This window comes from Mus musculus, chromosome 2 (genome assembly GCF_000001635.26).
Source record: "Mus musculus strain C57BL/6J chromosome 2, GRCm38.p6 C57BL/6J".
Classification (NCBI taxonomy): Eukaryota; Metazoa; Chordata; class Mammalia; order Rodentia; family Muridae; genus Mus; species Mus musculus.
In genome coordinates, this window is record NC_000068.7 from 54,337,067 (window position 1) to 54,361,487 (window position 24,421).

A 24,421-nucleotide genomic window follows, 5' to 3' on the forward strand; every position below is an offset into this window, starting at 1 on the left:
GCTTGAACAGGTGTTCTTTTTAACGGGATTGCATTGCTAGTCATCTAGTTTGTCATTTGGTGATCACATTTCTATATTGATTATTCAATGGAACAAATAAAAACACTAACATCTTTCTAGTCCATAAAAACTTATACAATGTGCTAATATATTAATGTTAGCATTTGTGTAACATGTTGAAAATAAACCTTATCTGCATCTGTATTAGTCAGGTGCTGGCCTAAAGAAGTACATAAATAACTTGCTTAAAGAAATACAGGAGAACACAGGTAAACAGGTAGAAGCACTTAACGAGGAAACACATATAATAAATTCAGGACACAGTGAAAAGACCAAACCTAAGAAGAATAGAAATGTTGTCTTTATATTTAAAAATGCATGCAAGCTGGGCAAGATGGGTCAGCATGTAAAGGTGCTTGCCCCAGGCCGAGCAAGTTAGTTCAATTCCGGGGAAGCACACGGTAGAGAGAACCCAGAATTATACACTGATCTCTATTCGTATGCCATAGCCTGTGTGTGCATGTATGTGGGTGTGTGGATATAAATACTATCTGTCTGTCTCTCTCTGTCTCTGTCTCTGTCTCTCTCTCTCACACACACACATACACACACACACACACACACACAGACACACATATACACATACACATAGAGAGTTTTTAATTAGTACAAATAAAACTCCTTATTGCTTTTCAACCATATTAACCTGAAATTTAGTACTGACTTCAGCACCTACTAGAGCTTCCATCCCAGTCCTGTATCATCAAATTTCACAGAACCTATCAAGTGTAAATTTCCTCCCTTCAAAGACAATGACTGTTCCACCCTCAGAGAATATGTAAAATGAATGCATACTGCATTACTTGGCCCTTCTCTTCCTCTTCTTTTCAGAATTTATTTCCAGTCAGTCTCTATGCCTTTAACCCCTTAAGCCCTCAGGTCACCAATATTCTTCTCTTATTAAACTTCTTATACCATAGGATATTAAACCAGTCACTTGGCATTTTAATTTGAATAATTGAGATCACTGATATTTTAAAATATAAAGCCTCATGTGGTATAGACTATACTAACCCCTTACTGAAGGAATTTTAAATGCTGGGAAGGTATTTCTACCCCATTTCCCTTCTTTTCCACAATCAAACTGGTGGGGGAAAAGGTCCTGACATCATCCCTAAACTAGTGCTATATGGTTAATCACATTGTGATTAACTTTTACAAAGTTCAAGGACGATCCAAACTAATATGTCATATTATCTTAATTCTTGGATAACATATTGCTGTTTTCACACTTCTGTGTATTCAATTATACTTTTGGCGAGGGGGAACAACATAGCAGCCTATAGAAGAGTAGAAAGAGCCCCAAAGATCTTAAGGCACTATTAATTTTATAGTCTCTCTTCTTTTTAATCTTAATCCTTATACTATCACAATAAAATCTAAATAATTATAGGTTGGTCTACAATGCTTTGGTAAAAAATAGAAGACACATGAAAATCAACTCCTAAGACCATAGCCTTACTTGATGGAAATAAAACATGGCATGTGCAGAACAAAACCACCTGAGAACTCCCTGTTAAGAACCCGTTTCTGGGTTTAAATGATGCATGACTAGATAAGTCTAACTGTGAGCCTGACTTAACCTTTTATGTCGAAGATAGTTTTTCAATGCAATATATTTTGATAATGGTTTCTCCTTTCCCAAATCCTCCTAGTTTCTCCTCATCTCCCCAACTATCCAACTCCACAGGATTTCTCTATGCAAACCTTCTTTTTTAGGAAGAGGAAAAAGATAAAAAGAAGAGGCACAAGAAGCACACAAATGATACATGTAAAAACACAAAATTGGAAACTATTGATACAAATAGAAGAACAATAAAGCAAAATTTTTCCAACTGGAGCCATATGAAAAGAAATAAAACATACCATTGATGTCATTTTGTGTTGGTCATTTGTGGCTGGGCATGAGTATATTAAGTGTGATTAGTATACTCAGTAAAATTTCACTGGGGAAAACTAGTTTTTCCTTTTCAATCAGATATAAATTGGACATAGGAGCTAGGTTAGGAATGCAGCTTATGTCTACTTCCCCCTATTACTGTGATTCCATAAAACTAGAACATGTGTTAGTGCTGTGCAGGACAGCACAATCTTTGTTAGTTCATTTGTATGTCAGCTCTGTTTTATCTAGAAAACACTCTTTCCTTGATATCTGGCAATAATATTAATTCAGTTCTGGGTATGAGCACTCTAGTAATACTTGCCTATATTTATTTATATAATCAAATCATGATAGATTTGCTTACAACCTATTATTATTGTATATTGTTTTGTGCATTTTGGATATTTGATAAAATTTACTAAAATATATAGTTTTTATGCTACAGAAACTATAATATGTTTATATCTTTTAAATAGTATATGTTAAAATATTTAATGGTAGAATGATAATCATAACAAATATAAACCTTAACTGAGTATGAGTAAATGCACACTTGTTTCTCTCCTTTGTAGTGCTTCCTGTGCTATAGATAGCATGAGTTCCTAAGTAAATGTACATATTAGCTCTGGGCTTCCCATGATTTGTTGACTCCTGAATTGTGTCCAGTTGTTTTCTGTGGTGGTTTCCATTTGCAATAAAAAGAGAAACTACTTTGGTGAGGAGTGGTAGCCACAGTTACCTGTAGGAATAAGGATAACATTTAGAATAAAGCATTATGCTGGACTTGTAGAAGTCATGTGCCATGATTACAAAAGGCAAAACTAATGTAGGTCCTCCCTAGGAAAAGAATTAGAGCTTACTGCTTTATTCAAAACCTGTTAAGCACGCTTGCCTTTTCTCTTTCATAAGTACACAGAGTAGAACGAAGGATGGTTTCAAGGAAAGGTGGAAGTTCTGTGTTCCTTATAGCATCTGCTATAATACTGAAGTCATGACATGCAGAGCATATGAACACTCACTCTTTAAAACTTACTTAGGACATTCCTCTGGATACAATACTTTATTATGAGCAAAATCAAGTAAAACGTTGAGTCAAAACAGACTGTTATTAAACTAATATTGACTCATTTACCATGGCAGTTTAGAAATTTGGTTTTCAATATATTGTCAAAATAGGTAAAGAGATTGCCTAGTAACCCCACATTGCCTCATTCATATGTTGATATATTCTACTCAATTTCAGATTCCTATTAGAGGAAAACTCCAAAGTTATTAGATGGAAATTGCTCATATTATCACATAAACTATTCCCTTACCAACAATAACTTTTCCTGTAAAGTTTTTTTATTCTTTTCCATGACTTAAATCTACTTGGACCACAATATATAATTTCCAAGTAATATTGAAAACTGCACATCTAATTCTTTTCACCATATGCTCAGCTTGTATCATGCAACTGATATTCGATTTTATGTTGCCTTGGAAGATTAAAAATTCATGCATTTAACTAAGATCACAGCCTTTGTTTTCTTCTCCCAACAACGTGCAGTGCACTGTATAGTTTTGTATGATTAAAAATTAACAATTGCCAACAATTGTCCATGATAAATATATTCTTTGAAAATTGAATTTCTTCTTCTTTATTAATGTACTATCTGCTTGCAACTGTAATAAAACCGAGGACTACTCAGAGAAAACTGTGTTGATGCTGAATTATGACATTACCCCACAGATGAAACTTGAACACCTCATGGCAAAGATAAGTAAATGAATGGGAAGCATGAAAAATTGTGCAGATGCTTTTGTTATCAATAGGAAAATCCAATCTGTCATTCCCAGCATTCTTTTATTTAGTACACATGCACATTTTCAGACAAAATACTCACACATCAAAAAATAAACCTAAAAGCTATGTTTAAGTTAAAACAAAATCAGTGTACAAAAATGAAGTGTTATTTATAAATTTTCCCTTGGAATGTGCTCATTAAGGTCAAAGTTTCCCCACACATCCCTCTCATAGACCCCTTTACCATTCTCCAAGGACAGCACATCAATATCCTCCTACAACTATGAGGTGACTTCTAAATGTCAATTCCAGCCATTTAACCTCGTACAGAAGCTCTGTTCGGTTTCTTTATTGTTCAGGCATTTCCCTTCCGATGAGACTATCTGCTCCCAAAGAAGGTGGACTCCAGAAAATCAAATAACCCCATTAAAAAGTGGGGCTCAGAGCTGAACAAAGAATTCTCACCTGAGGAATACCGAATGGCAGAGAAGCACCTGAAAAAATGTTCAACATCCTTAATCATCAGGGAAATGCAAATCAAAACAACACTGAGATTCCACTTCACTCCAGTCAGAATGGCTAAGATCAAAAACTCAGGTGACAGCAGATGCTGGCGAGGATGTGGAGAAAGGGGAACACTCCTCCATTGTTGGTGGGATTGCAAGCTTGTACAACCACTCTGGAAATCAGTCTGGCGGTTCCTCAGAAAATTGGACATAGTACTACCGGAGGATCCCGCAATACCTCTCCTGGGCATATATCCAGAAGATGTCCCAACCGGTAAGAAGAACACATGCTCCACTATGTTCATAGCAGCCTTATTTATAATAGCCAGAAGCTGGAAAGAACCCAGATGCCCCTCAACAGAGGAATGGATACAGAAAATGTGGTACATTTACACAATGGAATACTACTCAGCTATTAAAAAAATGAATTTATGAAATTCCTAGGCAAATGGATGGACCTGGAGGGTATCATCCTGAGTGAAGTAACCCAATCACAAAGGAACTCGTACAATATGTACTCACTGATAAGTGGATATTAGCCCAGAAACTTAGGATATCCAAGATATAAGATACAACTTGCTAAACACATGAAATTCAAGAAGAACGAAGACCAAAGTGTGGACACTTTACCCTTTCTTAGAAATGGGAACAAAACACCCATAGAAGGAGTTACAGAGACAAAATTTGGAGCTGTGACAAAAGGATGGACCATCTAGTGATTGCCATATGCAGGGATCCATCCCATAATCAGCTTCCAAACTCTGACACCATTGCATACACTAGCAAGATTTTGCTGAAAGAACCCAGATAGAGCTCTCTCTTGTGAGACTATGCCGGGGCCTAGCAAACACAGAAGTGGATGATCACAGTCAGCTATTGGATGGGTCACACGGCCCCTAATGGAGGAGCTAGAGAAATTACCCAAGGAGCTAAAGGGAACTGCAACCCTATAGTTGGAACAACAATATGAACTAACCAGTACCCGGGAGCTCTTGTCTTTAGCTGCATATGTATCAAAAGATGGCCTAGTCGGTCATCACTGCAAAGAGAGGCCCATTGGACTTGCAAACTTTATATGCCCCAGTACAGGGGAATGCCAGGGCCAAAAAGGGGCAGTGGGTGGGTAGGGGATTGGGGGGGGTGGGTATGGGGGACCTTTGGGATAGCATTGAAAATGTAAACAAGGAAAATACCTAATAAAAAAAAAAAGAAGCCTGCCCTAACTCCTCCTAAAGCACCCATTTACTGAAAACATTTGTAAAGTGGATGCTTAAGAAAAAAGTCCGTCACCCTCTCTTAGCATCTTGTAGCTTCTTTTCAGCGTGTGACCTTGACATTTCAGTAATTGCTTCAACCTTAGTGAAGCCAGGCTTTGTGCCTCTGCCAGATGAAACACTTCCTGGGATCCTTATTTTAGAAGTTCTCCACTTTGATTACTGAGCCACTGCCTTCTTTTCTGCCCTGGCTAGGGACTCTTTCACACTGTCAACAAGTCTGAATCAAGTGTTTTTTTTTTTTTTTTTTCCCCTGTAAAAAATGGAGAGTCCACGGTGAAAAGTGGTTCCATGTTCCTTGTCTTCTTTTATGATTCATTTTGGTTAAACTAAATGCATTTGTGAAACAGATTCCATACTAATTATTTTTAACTAACCCTGATTGATATTCCACAACATCTACAAAATGGTTCAAATTAGATGTTTAAAATTTGCATATTTGATGTTAGTGTCTCATGTATACTGTGTAATATTATTTCAAATCAAGATGACACAATGCAAGGGAAAAAACAAAATATAAGGATTTAAGGATGTTATTGGAGAAATAAACCAAAATTAAAGAAAGAAAGAATAAGAACTTACCTAACTATATGTCTTTCAGGGAAGTATAAATTTTCTCTGTGCTTAAGTGAGAATATTCTGGTGCGTGTGGTGGGGGAGTAAAGTCTTGCATGTTGTATATGTCAAAGTAGTTTCTATGGTGAATGTTTCTGGACGTTCGAAATTCATGACAAAATTTAGTACATGGCTCAGTAAAGTACCAGTGGCACAAACATGAAGACTCGAGTTCAAATCCCTTGTACCCACAAAGAAGGCCATGAACGGTGGCTTGTCTGTGACCCTAGCAAAAAGAAGACAGAATCAAGCTGAACTATAGTTCACTGGCCAGTTTATCTAGCTAGTCAATGACTGTTGAGTTCAGTAAGAGAGCTTGTCACAACAACAACAACAACAACAACAACAAAACAAATAAATGAACAAAAACAAAAAACAAAAAACAAACAAAAAAAACTGGACAACAATTGAGAAAGACACTTGATATTAAACGGTCCTCCATACACACTCCCATGTGCAAGCATGCACACACACACACACACACACACACACACACACACACACACATACAAACACACAATTGGTACATGCACATACTTACACAACACAACAAATGAAAGAGAGAAAGGAAGGAAGAAGGAAAGTGGGGGGGTGGAGATCAAGCTTTACAGGTCATGTGTGGTTGTGGCTGGTGACTAGTTCATATGAACATTTGTCTAGGAATGTTTCAGGCTCCTTATAAAAGAGTCCCCAGTGAGAACTACTTTGTACTTTCTTTAACGTGAGGAGCCAAATGTGACAACAGTCCTTGTGAACCATGAATCTTTCACAAAAAGATCTGCTGGTTCCCTGGCTGAGATATCCAGGCTCTAGAGCTAGGAAAAGGAACTTTGTGGCTTTATCACCTGTGCAGTTTGGACAATTTTGTTATAGCAGCCAGAACAGACTACAAGAGAGGTCCTTTCCCAGCACTAAAAGCTGCTACTTTTTCTAGGGAGATGCAATGCAATCCTTCAATAAGTTTGACAGTAATGAAGAATGCAATCAATATTAAGCACCTCTATGAACAACATACTGTCAAAATTTCATGTTGTAATAGTAACTGGTTTCTAAATTTTTTTAAAAATGAAAACAATTTGAATATTTTATTCATACTTTCTCTTGGCTGTGATAATCCCCAGAATACAGTCCACAGTTCTTTTTTTTAATATTTTTTATTATTACGTATTTTCCTCAATTACATTTAGAATGCTATCCCAAAAGTCCCCCATGCCCTCCCCCCACTTCCCTACCCACCCATTCCCATTTATTGGCCCTGGCATTCCCCTGTACTGGGGCATATAAAGTTTGCATGTCCAATGCAGCCCACAGTTCTAGACAATGCCATGACATATAACCTTTGTATATATGCCCACTATCAATTTAAAATGTGTTTTTCTAACTTGTCACTGTGTACACATGATTATGGCTACAGTGTGACATTTTAGAACATGTGATCAGTGGCTAATAATCAGATTGGGATTTCTGGCAAGTAACAACTTAGATTTAATTGATTGAAATTCTCATGTTCTCACTTAATCTCATTATCCTCCTTCATAAGAGTTAACTAGTGAGGAAATTTTGTATTCCATCCCTACGCTTTTCAATATGGTTTAACCTATATATATTAAACCTCTATATAGTAGTTTATTGTTAATGATTTCTAACATTCAAGAAGTAGAATTTTGAGCATATTCTGTGACTCACATTTTCCCCTTGTATTCTGTTCTTGATTTTCATCCATGCACTTGAAGAGCCACTACTTAGTTCATTTCTTTTTTTTTTAATTAGGTATTTTCCTCGTTTACATTTTCAATGCTATCACAAAGGTCCCCCATACCCACCCCACCCCCAATCCCCTACCCACCCACTCCCCCTTTTTGGCCCTGGCGTTCCCCTGTACTGGGGCATCTAAAGTTGGCAAGTCCAATGGGCCTCTCTTTGCAGTGATGGCAGACTAGGCTATCTTTTGGTGCATATGCAGCTAGAGACAAGAGCTCCGGGGTACTGGTTAGTTCATATTGTTGTTCCACCTATAGGGTTGCAGTTCCCTTTAGCTCCTTGGGTAATATCTCTAGCTCCTGCATTGGGGGCCGTGTGACCCATCCAATAGCTGACTGTGATCATCCACTTCTGTGTTTGCTAGGCCCCGGCATAGTCTCACAAGAGAGAGCTATATCTGGGTCCTTTCAGCAAAATTTTGCTAGTGTGTGCAATGGTGTCAGCATTTGGAAGCTGATTATGGGATGGATCCCTGCATATGGCAATCACTAGATGGTCCATCTTTTTGTCACAGCTCCAAATTTTGTCTCTGTAACTCCTTCCATGGGTGTTTTGTTCCTATTTCTAGGAAGGGGTAAAGTGTCCACACTTTGGTCTTCCTTCTTCTTGAATTTCATGAGTTTAGCAAGTTGTATCTTATATTTTGGGTATCCAAGTTTCTGGGCTAATATCCACTTATCAGTGAGTACATATTGTGAGAGTTCCTTTGTGATTGTGTTACCTCACTCAAGATGATGCCCTCCAGGTCCATCCATTTGCCTAGGAATTTCATAAATTCATTTTTTTAATAGCTGAGTAGTATTCCATTGTGTAAATGTACCACATTTTCTGTATCCATTCCTCTGTTGAGGGGCATCTGGGTTCTATCAGGTTAATGATCTAAACAGTCCTATATCCCCTAAAGAAATAGAAGCAGTCATTAATAGTCTCCCAACCAAAAAAAGCCCAGGACCAGATGGGTTTAGTGCAGAGTTCTATCAGACCTTCAAAGAAGACCTAATTCCAGTTCTTCACAAACTGTTCCACAAAATAGAAACGGAAGGTACTCTACCCAACTCATTCTATGAAGCCACAATTACTCTGATACCTAAACCACAAAAAGACCCAACAAAGATAGAGAACTTCAGACCAATTTCCCTTATGAATATCGATGTAAAAATCCTCAATAAAGTTCTTGCTAACCGAATCCAAGAACACATAAAAACAATCATCCATCCTGACCAAGTAGGTTTCATCCCAGGGATGCAGGGATGGTTCAATATACTGAAATCCATCAACGTAATCCAGTATATAAACAAACTCAAAGACAAAAACCACATGATCATCTCGTTAGATGCTGAGAAAGCATTTGACAAAATCCAACACCCATTCACGATAAAAGTCTTGGAAAGATCAGGAATTCAAGGCCCATACCTGAACATGATAAAAAACAATCTACAGCAAACCAATAGCCAACATCAAAGTAAATGGTGAGAAGCTGGAAACAATCCCACTAAAATCAGGACTAGACAAGGCTGTCCACTCTTGCCCTACCTATTCAACATTGTACTTGAAGTCCTAGCCAGAGCAATTAGACAACAAAAGGAGATCAAGGGGATACAAATTGGAAAGGAAGAAGTCAAAATATCACTTTTTGCAGATGATATGATAGTATATATAAGTGACCCTAAAAATTCCACCAGAGAACTCCTAAGCCTGATAAACAGCTTCAGTGAAGTAGCTGGATATAAAATTAACTCAAACAAGTCAATGGCCTTTCTGTACAGAAAGGATAAACAGACTGAGAAAGAAATTAGGGAAACAACACCCTTCTCAATAGTCACAAATAATATAAAATACTTAGTTCATTTCTTTGTGAGAGTTAGAAAGACCAGCCCCCTCCTGAAGTAACCCCCCTGATGAGAAAATGACAATGTGTCCTCGTACTTCCTTTGATTCAACATACAACCAGCTCAGTGTTCTTCCTTACCCTAAAGAAAAGACAATACTATAAAGAAGAGACAACAAGGAAATGAATTCATTGTAAAGGTGTTTCGTTCTGCAATCCTATAATGAATAGGAAGCACCGAGCTTATAAGCAATAGCTTCCCAATTTAAAGATGGGGTTTGGAAAAGATCTGCTCTAAACTCTACTTTAATTCTTCCTCTTTATCGGGTCAATTTGTAATCTAATGGGAAGAATTTAAATGTAATATAATGACTCAATTTATTTGCTAAATTTCTATGCTAAAGCACAAATTGAGTTACTATTTTGTATTTCTAGAAAAACTGGACTAGAATCAACCTCTGATAACTCGCTCATTCTCTGACTGTTCCCAGGAGTAGCCTACTTCCTCATGTACTAAGAGTTATATAGAATATAGGAAAAAAACAGAGATTTGGGTGTTGGTGCCCTGTTCCTTACAGTTGGGGCAAAACAGCAGGGTAGTAGAAGTGTACATGACAACATGAAAGAGTCCTTTCAACACCTATTTTGTTCACTGAGCTTTAATGGGGATCATAAAAACTAGGAACTGAAATAAATTAGGAGATTTTTACAGCACAATGTACCTCTGGATCCTATGAATTTAAATAGGCTTAAGTAAATGGTCAGAGACAGTAATTGTGAAATAGTGTAAGTATCTTTGATCCAGTGGAGAGAGAGTTCTTACTACAGATTAAAATTAAATGTGATGTATAAAAATAAAGATATATTTTCTTCTCTGAGTGAGTAAGCTAAGGCTACTATGTCTTCTGTCGCTTGTTTATATGGTAGCTTTTTAAATTCTTGATGTATGTCTAACGTAGAACCATTATTTCAGGTAATATCTGAACTGAGAGCAAGGAGTCTGCCCTAACGAAACTCTCAATAGCAAAGAACAGAGAAAATCCAGACCCTTTACGAGCACTTCCCAAAAGATTTAAGGCAATATGTTCCATTCACTGTTAGTCCTAGTCTAAGAAAAGATGATAGTTCGCTTTTAAATTTGGCAAACATGTTGAATCTACAATAGATGTTAAAAAAAAGTCTAAAGCATTTCCTTTTGTGCTAAATCTCCTACTTTATTTCCACTTCATGAGTCTGTGGGAAAATGCAGCAATGAAATATTGTTGTCATGGATTTTGTGAAAACTAGATGTTAAGACAGTTATTGTTTGCAGGCTATTGTGATCGCTATTTCCGATCATTTTTACTTTCTGACTGTTTCTTTTGCCTTAAAAATAAAAACCACTTTTTCATCACTTCTTTCTTTACTCCTGTCAGTTATTTCTCTTGAATTCTTATAAATTTTATCTCTTACCTCCCACTCATTCAGCATGTATTACACTTTCCTTTCTCTGAGTCTCTTCTCAACAACACACAGAAAACACATAAAGTGAAGCACAGAACAAAACTTATTTAAATATGAATGAACACATTTGATTACTAATCTCAGCAAGCTTTTCCTCATCTAAATTCTTATAAATAAATAAGTTAAAATAATGAATATGTAGTCTACAAAAATTAAGTTTAAAATTATGAAAACAATACTTGACCATAACTGGGATGAGAATAAATCAAATAAAAATATAACTGTTACAAAATTAGTAGATTTTTAAATCTTTAAAGATTTTCAGCCTTAGTTTTGGGTGAAATAAAGCAGTATAAAGTGTGGACATACAGGCAAACAGACAAACATATGGATGTGATTGAATTATAAATTAATACAGTGCTTTTGGCTATACCTATTCAGATTATTAGGTGTACATGAACAAATAATTTTAAGATTAAGTTTTAGGTGAAATTAAAGGCAAGGTATGAGATATATTTATACATCTACATATACATATATATATATATTTATATAATTATATCATATTATGCTATGTATTGTTTATAACCACAAAGCTAGACAAGCTTTCAATGTCGTTTAGTAGATAACTAAATAATAAAATACTATATGATTACTATGATGAGTTATTTATGGATGAGTAAAACATTCCATGAATTATGAACAGAAAACTAAGGAACTGCATTTGAACAATATGACCACCATTGTTACCTATGTGAATCTCTACAGCTGTATATTTAGAAATCTAAATGCAGGTGGACTAGTGATAGATGCCTGAACTCCCAGGATTTGAACTACCGAGGTAGAAAAATGGTGAGTTTGGACTTTCTTGAGGCAGATAAAGAACATTTACCTTAAAAATGAGCTCACTAAATGAATAAGATAAAGAAACACTTTTTCAACTAGATAAATGTTACTTTATAACTTTTGGCTGGGGGGCAGAGAAATAAAAAATAGTAAAAGCAATTATATTTGATGCAAAAGATAGACCTCTGAAATAAAGAGTTGGTTCAGGCTATATCATTCTTATCATGTATACACATTGATGAACATAACTTTTAGGAAGAATTCATATATACAAAAGGGTATTAACTAGCATTCTTAATAGGCTGTGGTTCAGATAGTCCGCCAATATCTGTTTCCCAATTGAAAGGTCAAGAGTCCCATAGTTATTCAGGCCTCAAGCCTGGATGTCACAGCCAGTGTTGTGTCTACACTTAAATCCCTAAGAATCGGGTTCTAACAACATTAAAGCAGTGTCTCAGCTGTAGGATAGGTGAGCTTATCCATGAGAGTGAGATCTACGGGGCAAAAGCAAAAGCTTCCCTTGTCTATGTCCTTTCTGTAGATTACCAACAGAAAGTGTGGCCCAAATTTAGAGTGGGTCTTCGAATCTCAAAGGAACCAAATGTAGGCTAGGACTTAGGTTTTTCTTTTAATGTTGGATTTTTTGTAGAATCTCTCTTCTTTCCCAGACCTCAAGGTGACCAGCAGCTCATACTAAGTTCATTGCCATTTTTCATGTGCAATTACTCTTAGTTGGAACTATGTACACACAGGTTATTATCACTAGATGTTTGAGAATTGATGAATTTTACTATGCCATTCTTCCAGAAGCATTTTAAAGACAGATTTTTTTTTTATTAATAATACATCCTAAACCATGGTAGACTTTCAGATGTCCTTGAGGTAGCACAAAACATGTTTTCTTGGAATAAATACTACCTCTGCTATAAAACCATTCTTCCAACAGAATATGCTATGTAAGGTATATGAAAAAATACCCTATTGCTTATATAATAAAAGCTTCTCAATTACAGTGGGGTAGATTTGTTACAGTAAGAAAATGCTGCAATATCTGTATCAAATGTACTTTCTTGATCCTAAGGCTAAGAAAGAATAGACTAGAGAGTTGACCCAGAGCAATCCTTTCTGCCCGTACACACACAGACATGTCTTCATTTCCCTGTGTGGTCACAAGGCAGCATACAACTAAGAAGTGAGGGCATACAATTCTCTCTCCCTTTGGAGAAGAAAGGAGATGCGTGGAACCCATCAACATGTCTACTGTTTTTATGCATTTACTGATTTTTATGTCCCACTATTTTGACACCAAAAAGAGACATGTACAAAAATAACTATACTAGATGTCTTCAGCTATAATCTCTGTGCTAAATAAGTATAGCTCTCTTCAATTTCTATTATAAACTTCACATCTAAGCTTTGCATAGTTTTTCTTCTTTTTTATTTTTTTGAATTTTGAAAGCTAGGGGCCAATCAATATGAAACAGGAAGCACATAAGGAAGAATAGTGACATTCGAAACACATGGTGCTCTATTTGTTTTTTTGTTTGTTTGTTTGTTTTGTTCTTTTTATAATGAACACGTGATTGTTACAAGCTTTTCACCCAGTGCCTAGCACAAATTAGGTATTCAGTAAATGAACAGACTTTAAAAGTAGGTGCATGTGCTGCTAGGTAGATGGATCAGTGGTTAAGAGCACTGGCTGCTCTTCCAAAGGATCCAGGTTTTATTCCCAGTATCAGCATGGATACATAAAATTAAAACTAACTAAATCAATAAATGTATAAGTAAATAAATTACCTCAATCAAAAAATGGGAGGAGGGGTGTTGGAGAGATACCTTGGTGGTTAAGAGCACTGGCTGCTCTTCCGAGAAACCCTTGTTTTAGGGAATAATCTCAGGACCTCTGGTAGAGGTTTATAATAAAATGTTATTCCCTCTTCAGCTGTGCATGTAAACAGAGCACACACACACATAAAATAAATATTTTAAAAGGTGGGTATATACGTGGGACAATGAACTTTTCTTAATTTTCTTCTATAAGGTGGTAGAAAATGCAAGCTCATTTATGCTGTCTGTAGAATTCTTGTCTCCACTATTAAGCCTGTGAAGAGATCCTAATGACCACTGAAGGTGGTAGGAACACACTGTCTTTCTACTAAAACTGATCCAATTGTATTAACATGATTGTCAACTCACAAATTCTGTGAAGTTATTATAGAGACACTGATTCCAATCCTCAGGTGTCTCATTTTTTAAGTGTGTTATTGTAGATTAATTCTTAAACACACATGCCATGTTATTTAATACTCGCATTTCACATTTTCAGTGAAGTTGAATGTATAGTGTAAATCAAACAAACTATACTTAAATTTCATTACCATGATCTACAGGAAAAAGTTTAAATAATATAGCTATTATTTTAGCATATTCCTATGAGTGAGAATTTCAGTATTAGTCCCAAATGCATTTCTATGTTTCATTTTTATATTATAGAAATAATTTAAAATGCAGCACTAGTGTGTATGCTTCTAGACTCACAATAAAAGAAAAGACGCACTTCCTCATGAAGGATGATCTTACTTGGGACCACTGCTTCCATAAAACATCTGCATCACAGCAGCTAAACTGGTGCTGGTTTTTCTTAGATGTAAATGTAATATCCATACATCATATAACAAGAAGATTTTCAGGTTTGTTTGTTTTTGTTAGCCTCGGTAGTCTCAGAATAAATCAAGATCTGCTTACCTTTTCTTCACTTTTCAGCTTCATTCCATCTAGTTCTATATTTGTTTTCAGTGTAATGTATCATTTTTCAAGGAAATTCTCTTTTCTTCTGACACCTTGCATAGTTCAGAAACACACCATGGGAGACAATAATAGCTCTGGTGAACTGCCCTCCTAGCTCAGTCAAACTACTAGAATATACTCTTAGAAATTAGCTGGAGTTCTTTTAAAAACTCATTTTCCCTGTCTGTGACCTACTATATAATGATTTCATATGGCTTATATTCAACGTCAGACATCTAAGGTACCACAACCTTCTGGCTGATAGACTTGAATGTGTATACATTAGAAACCACTCTTCTGTACAAGTGACCTTAATCTAATTCCTTCTAAACTTAGCTTTAATCTACTCCAGAAAATACTAATGCATTTTTGCTCTCTATTTGGGCTGATGGGCCATTAGTGCTATTTTCTACAGTCATAGTGGGAGGTCTTAAATTTTCCAACCTCTGATTACTCCAAATTCTATTCAGGTTCAAACCACGTTTCTAAATTCGCAAGTCTCATCATATTTCTGTGCTGTACAGTACATACATATTTTCTTAAAGTAACAAGTGCTTATATAAAAGTCTTCTTGATGTTTGTAAAATCATGCTTTAATAGCAATCACTAGATCACTTCTTGTGTTTACAAGAGAAAGTTTTCTCCATGGAGAAAATTGGGGTACAAAATGTTCAATGGAATTTTATTTTACAAAAATCATATGCCCCACATAATTGCTGACTTTCCCCTGAAATTTGAAAACCACAAAAATACTGGTTATTCACTTAAATAAGTAATTCCATTCTCTTTCATGTGCCAGTGACTAAATGAGGTCCTAAGAAATGGTAATGGCTGGGAAAAGCATAGTTCTCGCATCCTTATAACACTTGTATAGAGGCAAAGATGGACAGCTAAACATGTATATAAACACAATTTGATAAGATTTATAATCCTTTGTTGATGAACTCAAAGTGGGCAGATGAGTACTTCTAAATGTTGATCATATAAATATGTACCTGAGAGGCAATTAGGTGTAGGTTAATTGAAGTACAATGATTGAAGCAGGGGGAAGCCATGTGTAAGCAATCCAAGCAGGAGGACTATTGTGTGGAAAACGACTAGGGGTTTTCATTTGTTTTTTTGGGAACTCAAGTGCAGTTGCATAAGGTATTGGAATTCATAAGAGATTTAACGTTACATTTTTTTGACTTAGGGTATAACATATTAGACTGTAGAACAATCATAATGTCAGAAAGTATAAAATTGTTGCATTAGCTTTTCCACTGAGCAAGCTCAGGAGTGTGGCATGACTTCCGATTGCTTCATTTTGTTCCTCTTTACCCTATCATCTGTAGTGTTACAAGAAAATGCACTTACAGAGCTCTGGTGTCACAGAATTAGAATGAACATATCTGTAGAGAATTGATTAGTTTTCTTTCTGGTTGAGATGTACAACATGCACTGGATGATAAAGCTTTGCTATGCATGCCAGGCAGGAATAAGTAGGCAATTACTCCCCAAGGCATGGATTCTTTTCCTAGCTGTGAAAACTCTGCCATTTGTGAAGGAAGCTTTTGTTTTTTTGACCTAGGAAGCTATGTTTCTCCATTCTTTTTATTCAAACTTCCACGAGGTTACTACAAATGAGGCATTTCTTAAAAAGGAAATCTCTGTAAAATTAAAAAAAAATCTAACATAATATGTGAGTCATTTCCTGCTGGCTCAAAATTTGTCCACAGACATACAGATTGTAGGATAGAAGTGGTAATTACTCTAAATTCTAAACAGACTTATGAATGAGTGGGGTTAGCCATCACCTACAGAGAGAAGGATATGAAAATTTGTGATTGGACATCACTTTCAAAACTACATTACAAACATCCTCTGACCTGCTTTGCTCACTCAGTAAAGACAGCTGCCATGGCATCAGCCAACCTGTGGGGAGATCCAAGAACTGATGGGATTTAGCAGACAAGTGCTGAGAGCCTGAGGCCTGCTGCACTGGGTTGAATTTTACTCATCTAAAACTCATGTTTTCCTCATAATAAGGTCTTCATCACTAAAGTATTTAAATTAACTAGGGAGTGGCCAATGCGAGGGGTGTTAACCCAATATGACCTTAAAAGAGGAACCTTGACACATGGAGAATATGATGAAAACATGGAGAAAATAGCCATCTATTAGACAAGGAATAACACCTGGAAGAGACCTTAACTTCTAGTTCAAAGGAGTATTCATGCTTACCAGTACATGGGTTTGGAATTCTAGCCTTCAGAACCCAGAGCAATTACATTTTAGCTGACTAGACTACTGAGCCTATGAAACATTGTTAGAGCATCCCCAGGATATATTGTCCAACAAGAATGACTGAAAAAGGTGGAGAATGACATTGAAAGAAGCTTCTGCCCAAGATGAGCTGGAAAAAAAAATGTTTCAGGAGTATTGCAAATAGGTAAATCAGGAAAGGGCATCTGATGTGCAGTGGAGTATAGTTTTATGGCTTTCGTTGTAACTGATGGAAGTGAATTCATCTGACGACCTGAGAGGTGTTTTGAAGGAAGGGAACTCTTGCTCGTTCAACCTAGGCAACTACATTTCCCCACTTTCCAAACTTCACCAAGGTTATTAAAGACGACGCACTTCTTTAAAATGAAATACTTGAAAAATTGAAAGTAAATCTAGCATAAAAGAATATGAGAGGTATTTTCTGCTGTCTCAAAAAAAAAAAAAAAGTTTGACCGAAATCATTTCACTTGCATATAAGAAGCCTAATTATGAGAACAGGCCACATTTATTGGACCAAAATCCACAGCTAGAAAATCAACGCGTAAAGTATAAATCTAAACTTTGGGAAATGTGAAGCTTTAGAGTGAGACTGGAAGAGAGAATCTATCATTGAAACAAAGGGGAATAAATCCTTACAGTCCACACACGTGTGCCTTGAAACCAAGGTGAGAGGGACAAGATATGATCTTAGAATCATTCAAGAACAGATTTATCAAGAAAGTCTTTATCAATGACTTTTAAGATAATTCCTTTTTGAAGCTTCATTTGAAGTTTAACCTGGATGTTCATCCCTTCTACCAGGTTGACAAACCCAATCTTAGCTCAGCTGAGAGTGTGCTATCACCAGAGGTACTGTGCCTGATGCTCTGAGCCCCATATAGTTTGTTTCCTTACATGGTTTATTGTGCACAGCTACCAAATGGAACTTTATTAAGCAGTAAATCTTACTGGTGTGCCATTTATATTATTTTCACCAACCCAACCACTCCTGTTTCCAGGCTCTGGCATTCAGCAAACCAGTACCCAACATCAAACAAAATGGAGAGAAACTTGAAGCAACCCCACTAAAATCAGGGACTAGACAAGGCTGCCCACTCTCTCCCTACCTATTCAATATAGTACTTGAAGGCCTAGCCAGAGCCATTAGACAACAAAAGGAGATCAAGGGGATACTAATTGGAAAGGAAGAAGTCAAAAGATAACTATTTGCAGATGATATGATAGTATACTTAAGTGATCCTAAAAATTCCACCAGAGAACTCCTAAACCTGATAAACAACTTCAGCAAAGTAGCTGGATATAAAATTAACTCAAACAAATGAGTGGCCTTTCTCTACACAAAGGATAAACAGGCTGAGAAAGAAATTAGGGAAACGACACCCTTCTCAATAGTCACAAATAATATAAAATACCTTGGCGTGACTCTAAGGAAGTGAAAGATCTGTATGATAAGAACTTCAAGTCTCTGAAGAAAGAAATCGAAGATCTCAGAAGATGGAAAGATCTCCCATGTTCGTGGATTGGCAGGATTAATATAGCAAAAATAGCCATCTTGCCTAAAGCAATCTACAGATTCAATGAAATCCCCATCAAAATTCCAACTCAATTCTTCACAGAGTTAGGAAGAGAAATTTGCAAATTCAACTGGAATAACAAAATAACTAGGATAGCAAAAACTCTTCTCAGCAATAAAAGAACCTCTGGTGGAATCACCCTCCCTGACCTCAAGCTGTACTACAGAGCAATTGTGATAAAAACTGCATGGTATTGGTACAGTGACAGACTGGTAGGTGAAGGGAATAGTAATAAAGACCCAGAAAGGAACCCACACACCTTTGGTCACTTGATCTTTGACAAGGGAGCTAAAGCTGTTCAGTGGAAAAAAGACAGCATTTTCAACAAATGGTGCTGGATCAACTGGTGGTTAGCATGTAAAAGAATGCAAATTCACCCATTCTTATTTTCTTGTACAAAGCTCAAGTCCAAGTGGATCAAGGACCTCCATATAAAACCAGATACACTGAAACATATAGACGTGAAAGTGGGGAAGAGCCTCAAAGATATGGGCACAGGGGAAAGATTGATATGTCCTGAACAGAACAGCAATGGCTTGTGCTGTAAAAACAAGAATCAACAAATCGTATCTTTTTTTAAAAAACCAAGTATCAATTGTTTTGTCAACTGAAAAACTAGACAATCCTCCAGTGCAGCAAGGTGTTAATTAATCCTCTTCCACATCACCACCCTAGCCTTTCTTGGTATTCTTCCTCTTCACTCGGCCGGCCTGGACAGCTGCCACCATAAGGAGAACAGAGAGAGAAATCAATGTGCTTCTGGGAGTCCAGAGGAACAATTAAAGATGGCATGTTCACCATGTGCTTGCGGACCCTGATGTGACGTTGACAGATAAGCACACGGGCATGGAAAATAGATTTACCCAGGCCCAGCTTGAAGACCTGGGTCTGCAGCCTTCTCTCCAAGAAATCCTCAGTCTTCAGGCACAGGATGTAATCCAGCTTCATCTTGCCCTCATCCAGCACCCCAATGTGAACAGGTCACCTTTGCCTTCAAACAGACGCTGAGGGTCCTTCTTGTCCAGCGTCAACAGCTCCCCAGCCCCCTTACAGATCTTGGCCAGGGTAAATTTGACACTCCACACCTCACATTTGTTCCGCAGTCCATAGTCTCAAGTCAACTTTAGCCCCTGGATGAGACTTGATTTCTCGAAAGGTCTCGGTGAGTTCACATGGTTTTACGACAAACCCAGCTTCTGGTGAACAGCATATTGACTTAGCTAGGTTCTCTGCGCCTCTGAACTCAGGCCCATGACAATGAGTATATGTTGGTATCTTAATGATTCATAGTGAGAATATAATTCGTAGTGTAGTATGTTCACTCTTTTCTATCCCCAATGGATGAGTTATAGGACTTCTTTCAAATATCAAAATATCATACAAAATGCATGGTATTTGCATGTAGTTACATACTTTTCCTGTATATTTTATACTAACAAAAAGGTCAAAAAAGATTCTCCTATGTATATTCATCTTCAAGTCTAATAATAAATAATCTAATACACATGCCATGTTAAGTATTCTTATAATGTATTTCTTAAAGAATAATTGACAAAAAATGTCTATATGTGTTTCATACAGGCATATATTTTTAATATTTGTCTTCCGAGTTTAATTAAATCCCCTGATATAGGATCTATAGATATTCAGGGAAGACTAGATAATTTGCCTTTGGCATTTAAAATTCATATTGATGGTATTTCAGCTAAGTTTCATTTAAGGTGATCTTCTTAGTGGTTACATTAAAAAAAAAGGTTTGCACATGTACATTGTGTCTGTTTCTATTGGATATGTGACTGATTTCTATCTAGAACATGTATTTGTTTCTCATCTTGTAGATTTGGGGGAAGTTTGCAGAAGAGAATAGTCAGGCTCCTAAGGAATTTGATTTGAATTTCCAAATAGGGAAGAACTGAACTGTGTGCAAACACATGTTTTCTAATAGATTATCTCCATTCATTCCATTCAATTTTTATGCTCTGAGATATTTTATAGTTTTGAATATGTTTATGGGATTTGTTAGGTTGTGCATAACTTTGAGATAAAAATATTCTGTTACATAGTCAAACCCTGGACATCTTTCACAAAATAAGGACAGTATTGGACAATATAAAAGTTTCTTTTCTTTTTAAAACAAAAGATTTTTATGAATTTGTTGAGAATTTCATACAATGTATTTTTATCCTGCTTGCCTCTCCATGCCTCCCCTTAATTCTTCCTAGATCTACCATACCTTTCAACTTTACTGTTTATTGATTCAATAATCCATAAAAATCCCATTTGTGCCACCCTCAATACTTATGGGTATGGGGCCATCCATTGAAACACAGTGAGCCTATCAGAGACCACCCTTAAAAAAACTGACTCTCCCTGTCTCAGAAGGGCATCAAATGTCTATCTTAATCTTCTTAATTAGAAATGAAGGCACTTCAGTCCTTTGATTATTTTTGTTTTGTTTTGTTTTGGTATTGGTTTTTTTGAGGCAGGGTTTCTTTGTGTAGCCCTAGCTGTCCTGGAACTCACTTTGTAGACCAGGCTGGCCTCAAACACAGAAATCCACCTGCCTCTGCCTCCAAAGTGCTGAGATTAAAGGCGTGCACCACCACGGCCCAGCCCAGTCCTTTGATATTTGATGCTAGAATTTTAACTAGCTTGATTTTATGCCAATCCTGCACAGACAACCACATCTGAGTTCACAAGTACAGTAGTCCTTTCACATCTAGAAGACATTGTTTCTTTCTAGTCCTCCCAGAGATCTGGTTCTTACAATTTTTCTGACTACTCTTGTATGACAGTTCCTGAGCTTTCTGGAAGGAGTGTTGTATACTCTACTGACACCATATTGGGCACTTTGGCCAGCTCTGAATTTTTTTTTTTTTTGCATTAATGACTATACACTGAAACATCTCTCAAGATGTCTGAGATCTAGACTGATCTAAGGGAAGAGATACATGAATTTAGAAGGCAGTGTCATACTAACTTAAAAATGTTTTCTAAAGCCAAATTGAAATCTACTATTTTATTATATATACATATAGGTTTTAAATATACATATATGTAATATATACATATAAGTACATATGTATATTTTATAATGCATACATATAATACATATAAATAAAATTGTGTGTGTGTGTGTGTGTATTTAGTTAAACTTACCATACATAGGGAAGGATTGTGTTTATCCAAGAGCCATGGGTTACCAAATACAAAACTCAGGGCCAGATGTGAGATATGTATCTCAAGTTGTAGGTTAGTGGTTCTGGAGAGATTCCCTGCCAAATTATATGGGCTATTGTCATTATTCTTGGTTCACTATCCAGATTTGATGGTAAGACTTGATAGTTTTGAAGACACTACATACATTGATCACAGAACATGAAGAAATCATGTTGGTACTGACCAGAAAGCTTCTTCCCAGATGGCTAGTTTTATATTGGAAAGTATTATGCAGCTTGCTTGGTAAGAAAGTCATTAGCAGTTTTATCAAGCTGTTAACCTTATGACCCTAGGTTCAATAGTAGCACAGACAACATGGAGGTAACCAACCACTCGCTGATTGAATTTAAAGCTGAATCCACAGTGGAAACACATGCTTGGCACCTTAAATCTAGCCAAGAACCCTTGGTAGAGAAGCCTACAGAATCCACCCATGAAGTTGTTTCGACTCAATTTAGTTTCTTAACCCCATAATAACAGTACAATAGAAAGTGTCTAAACCAAATTCACATGATACAAACAAATTATGCTATCTATTGTTTTTCCTTCTCTATGACTCCACTTCTGGAACTGGAGTTGTAGAACTAAAATTCACATTCACTTAAAATACTTTCCACAACTTAACAATGAAATTTTCTTATTTTTTGCTATCTTATGGAGCAAAGTCTTCAAATACATGTATATATCAAGGGACACCTCAATATTTGGACTTAAGGACTTGTTTTGTTTCTTAAGACAATATAATGAAGGAAGAAAGAAACTTCTATGTATTTTACTCTGAGTGTTTCTCCACACCAACTGTAATAAGTCAAATAAAAACATTAAACAAATTAGTGAACAGTATCTCCCACAGTGTGTAGATTTTCTCCTTAGGAAGTTGAGTCTATTGAGGCATGTACATCATTCTCCTCAATGCCAATGTCAAGTGGAAGGGTTGAGGTTCATTTTAATCCAGAAACCAGAAACAAATACAGGCCATCTAATCATAAAATTCATTCTTTATCCATGGTAAGAGATAGATTTCTATTTAAGGTAGAGGTTAATAAACTCTTATACCTAAGTTAAAATTTATAAGTATATTTTAAAATAATTTCATTATAAAAATTCTAAACAAGCTGTGCATGTTCTCATATTATTCCAGCACTTGGGAGGCAAAGGCAGCTGAGCCTCTCTAAATCAGAGGCCAACCTGGTCTACAGCTAGTTCAAGGTAGGCTAGGGATTATAGAGGTCCAGTCTCAAGAGAAAAAGAAAGTCTGAACATTAGCATTCACAGTATGGAATGGGCACAGGGCTCATTATCATTCACAGTACAGAATGGGTACAGGACAGGGCTGACGTTTGCACAGGGTTGATTCACTCCCTCTTTTAGAACATGGCCTACCTAAGCTCTGGGAGGTCACTTTGTATGAAATTTAAATTTTGAGAATTAATTAGTGGGATTTAATTGGTGGTTCTCTCTAAATGAGTCTCCCTTTTAGTTCTTTATTTTTATTTGGAGTCCCCATACTCTCTTTTCTGTGGAATCATATGTAGTGCTATCAACTGAAGACAGAAACTTGTAATTGAACACAACTCTGCTTAAAGTTTTAAGAGCAGTGACTGTTAGTTTCTGAGAATAGACTCTGTCAAAGGGTGTCAAATAGATTTTTCACAGTGGTGTGTCAGAGATATTTTTGAAGAAAAGTGATGGTAAATTTGTGAATAGATTTGTCTTCTGGTTGTCTGAAAAATAAACACCTCACTTACAGATAAAACAATGCTCCCATGGAGTTATTTCACTTTGTTCTTCCTTGCCACTGTTTTGAAACTCTAGCAATGCTTAAATCAAAAATAATAATAGAGAAAGTTTGGCAAACCTAGAAAGCTTGGCTTTTGGCAGAACTGGGGTAGGAACTGGGAAACACTATTTGTTTGAACACCCCCTTCTGCATTTTTTCTTCCTGTCTCTTTAAAAGAACTACTTTTCAAAGGAGACTGTCATTCAGATAAAGCAGCAATCTGCAGAATGGGAAAAGATTTTTTTTATAGCAATTCTACATCCAATAGAGGGATAATACCCAAAATATATAATGAACTTAAGAAACTAGATATCCAAAAATCAAAATAAGCCAATTTTAAAAGAACAAAACAAAACAGAGTACCAATCTAAACAATAAAAAAACTCAGATGTCTAAGAAACATTTAAAGAAGTGTTCAACATCCTTAGCAATCAGGAAAATGCAAAACAAAACTACTTTGACATTTCATCTTACACCTGTCAGGGTGGCTAAGATCAATAATGCAAGTGACAGCTCACGCTGGCGAGAATGTGGAATAAGGGCAACTCATTTATTGCTGGTGGGAGTGCAAACTTGTACAGACACTATGGAAGTCAGTGTGGTGGTTCCTCAGAAAGACAGGAATTGATCTACTTCAGAATATAGCTTTGCCACTCTTGGGCTTATACCCAAAGAACACTTCCTCCTATCACAAGGACACTTTTTCAGCCATGTTCATTGCTGCTCCATTTATAAAAGCCAGAAATTAAATGCAACCTAAATGTCCTTCAATATAAGAATAGATTAAGAAAATGT

At 36.4% G+C, this 24,421-nt stretch overlaps 1 pseudogene; it reads right to left on the reverse strand.

The window, feature by feature from the left end:
• Positions 19,212 to 19,885, reverse strand: Gm14034 (predicted gene 14034; annotated as a pseudogene).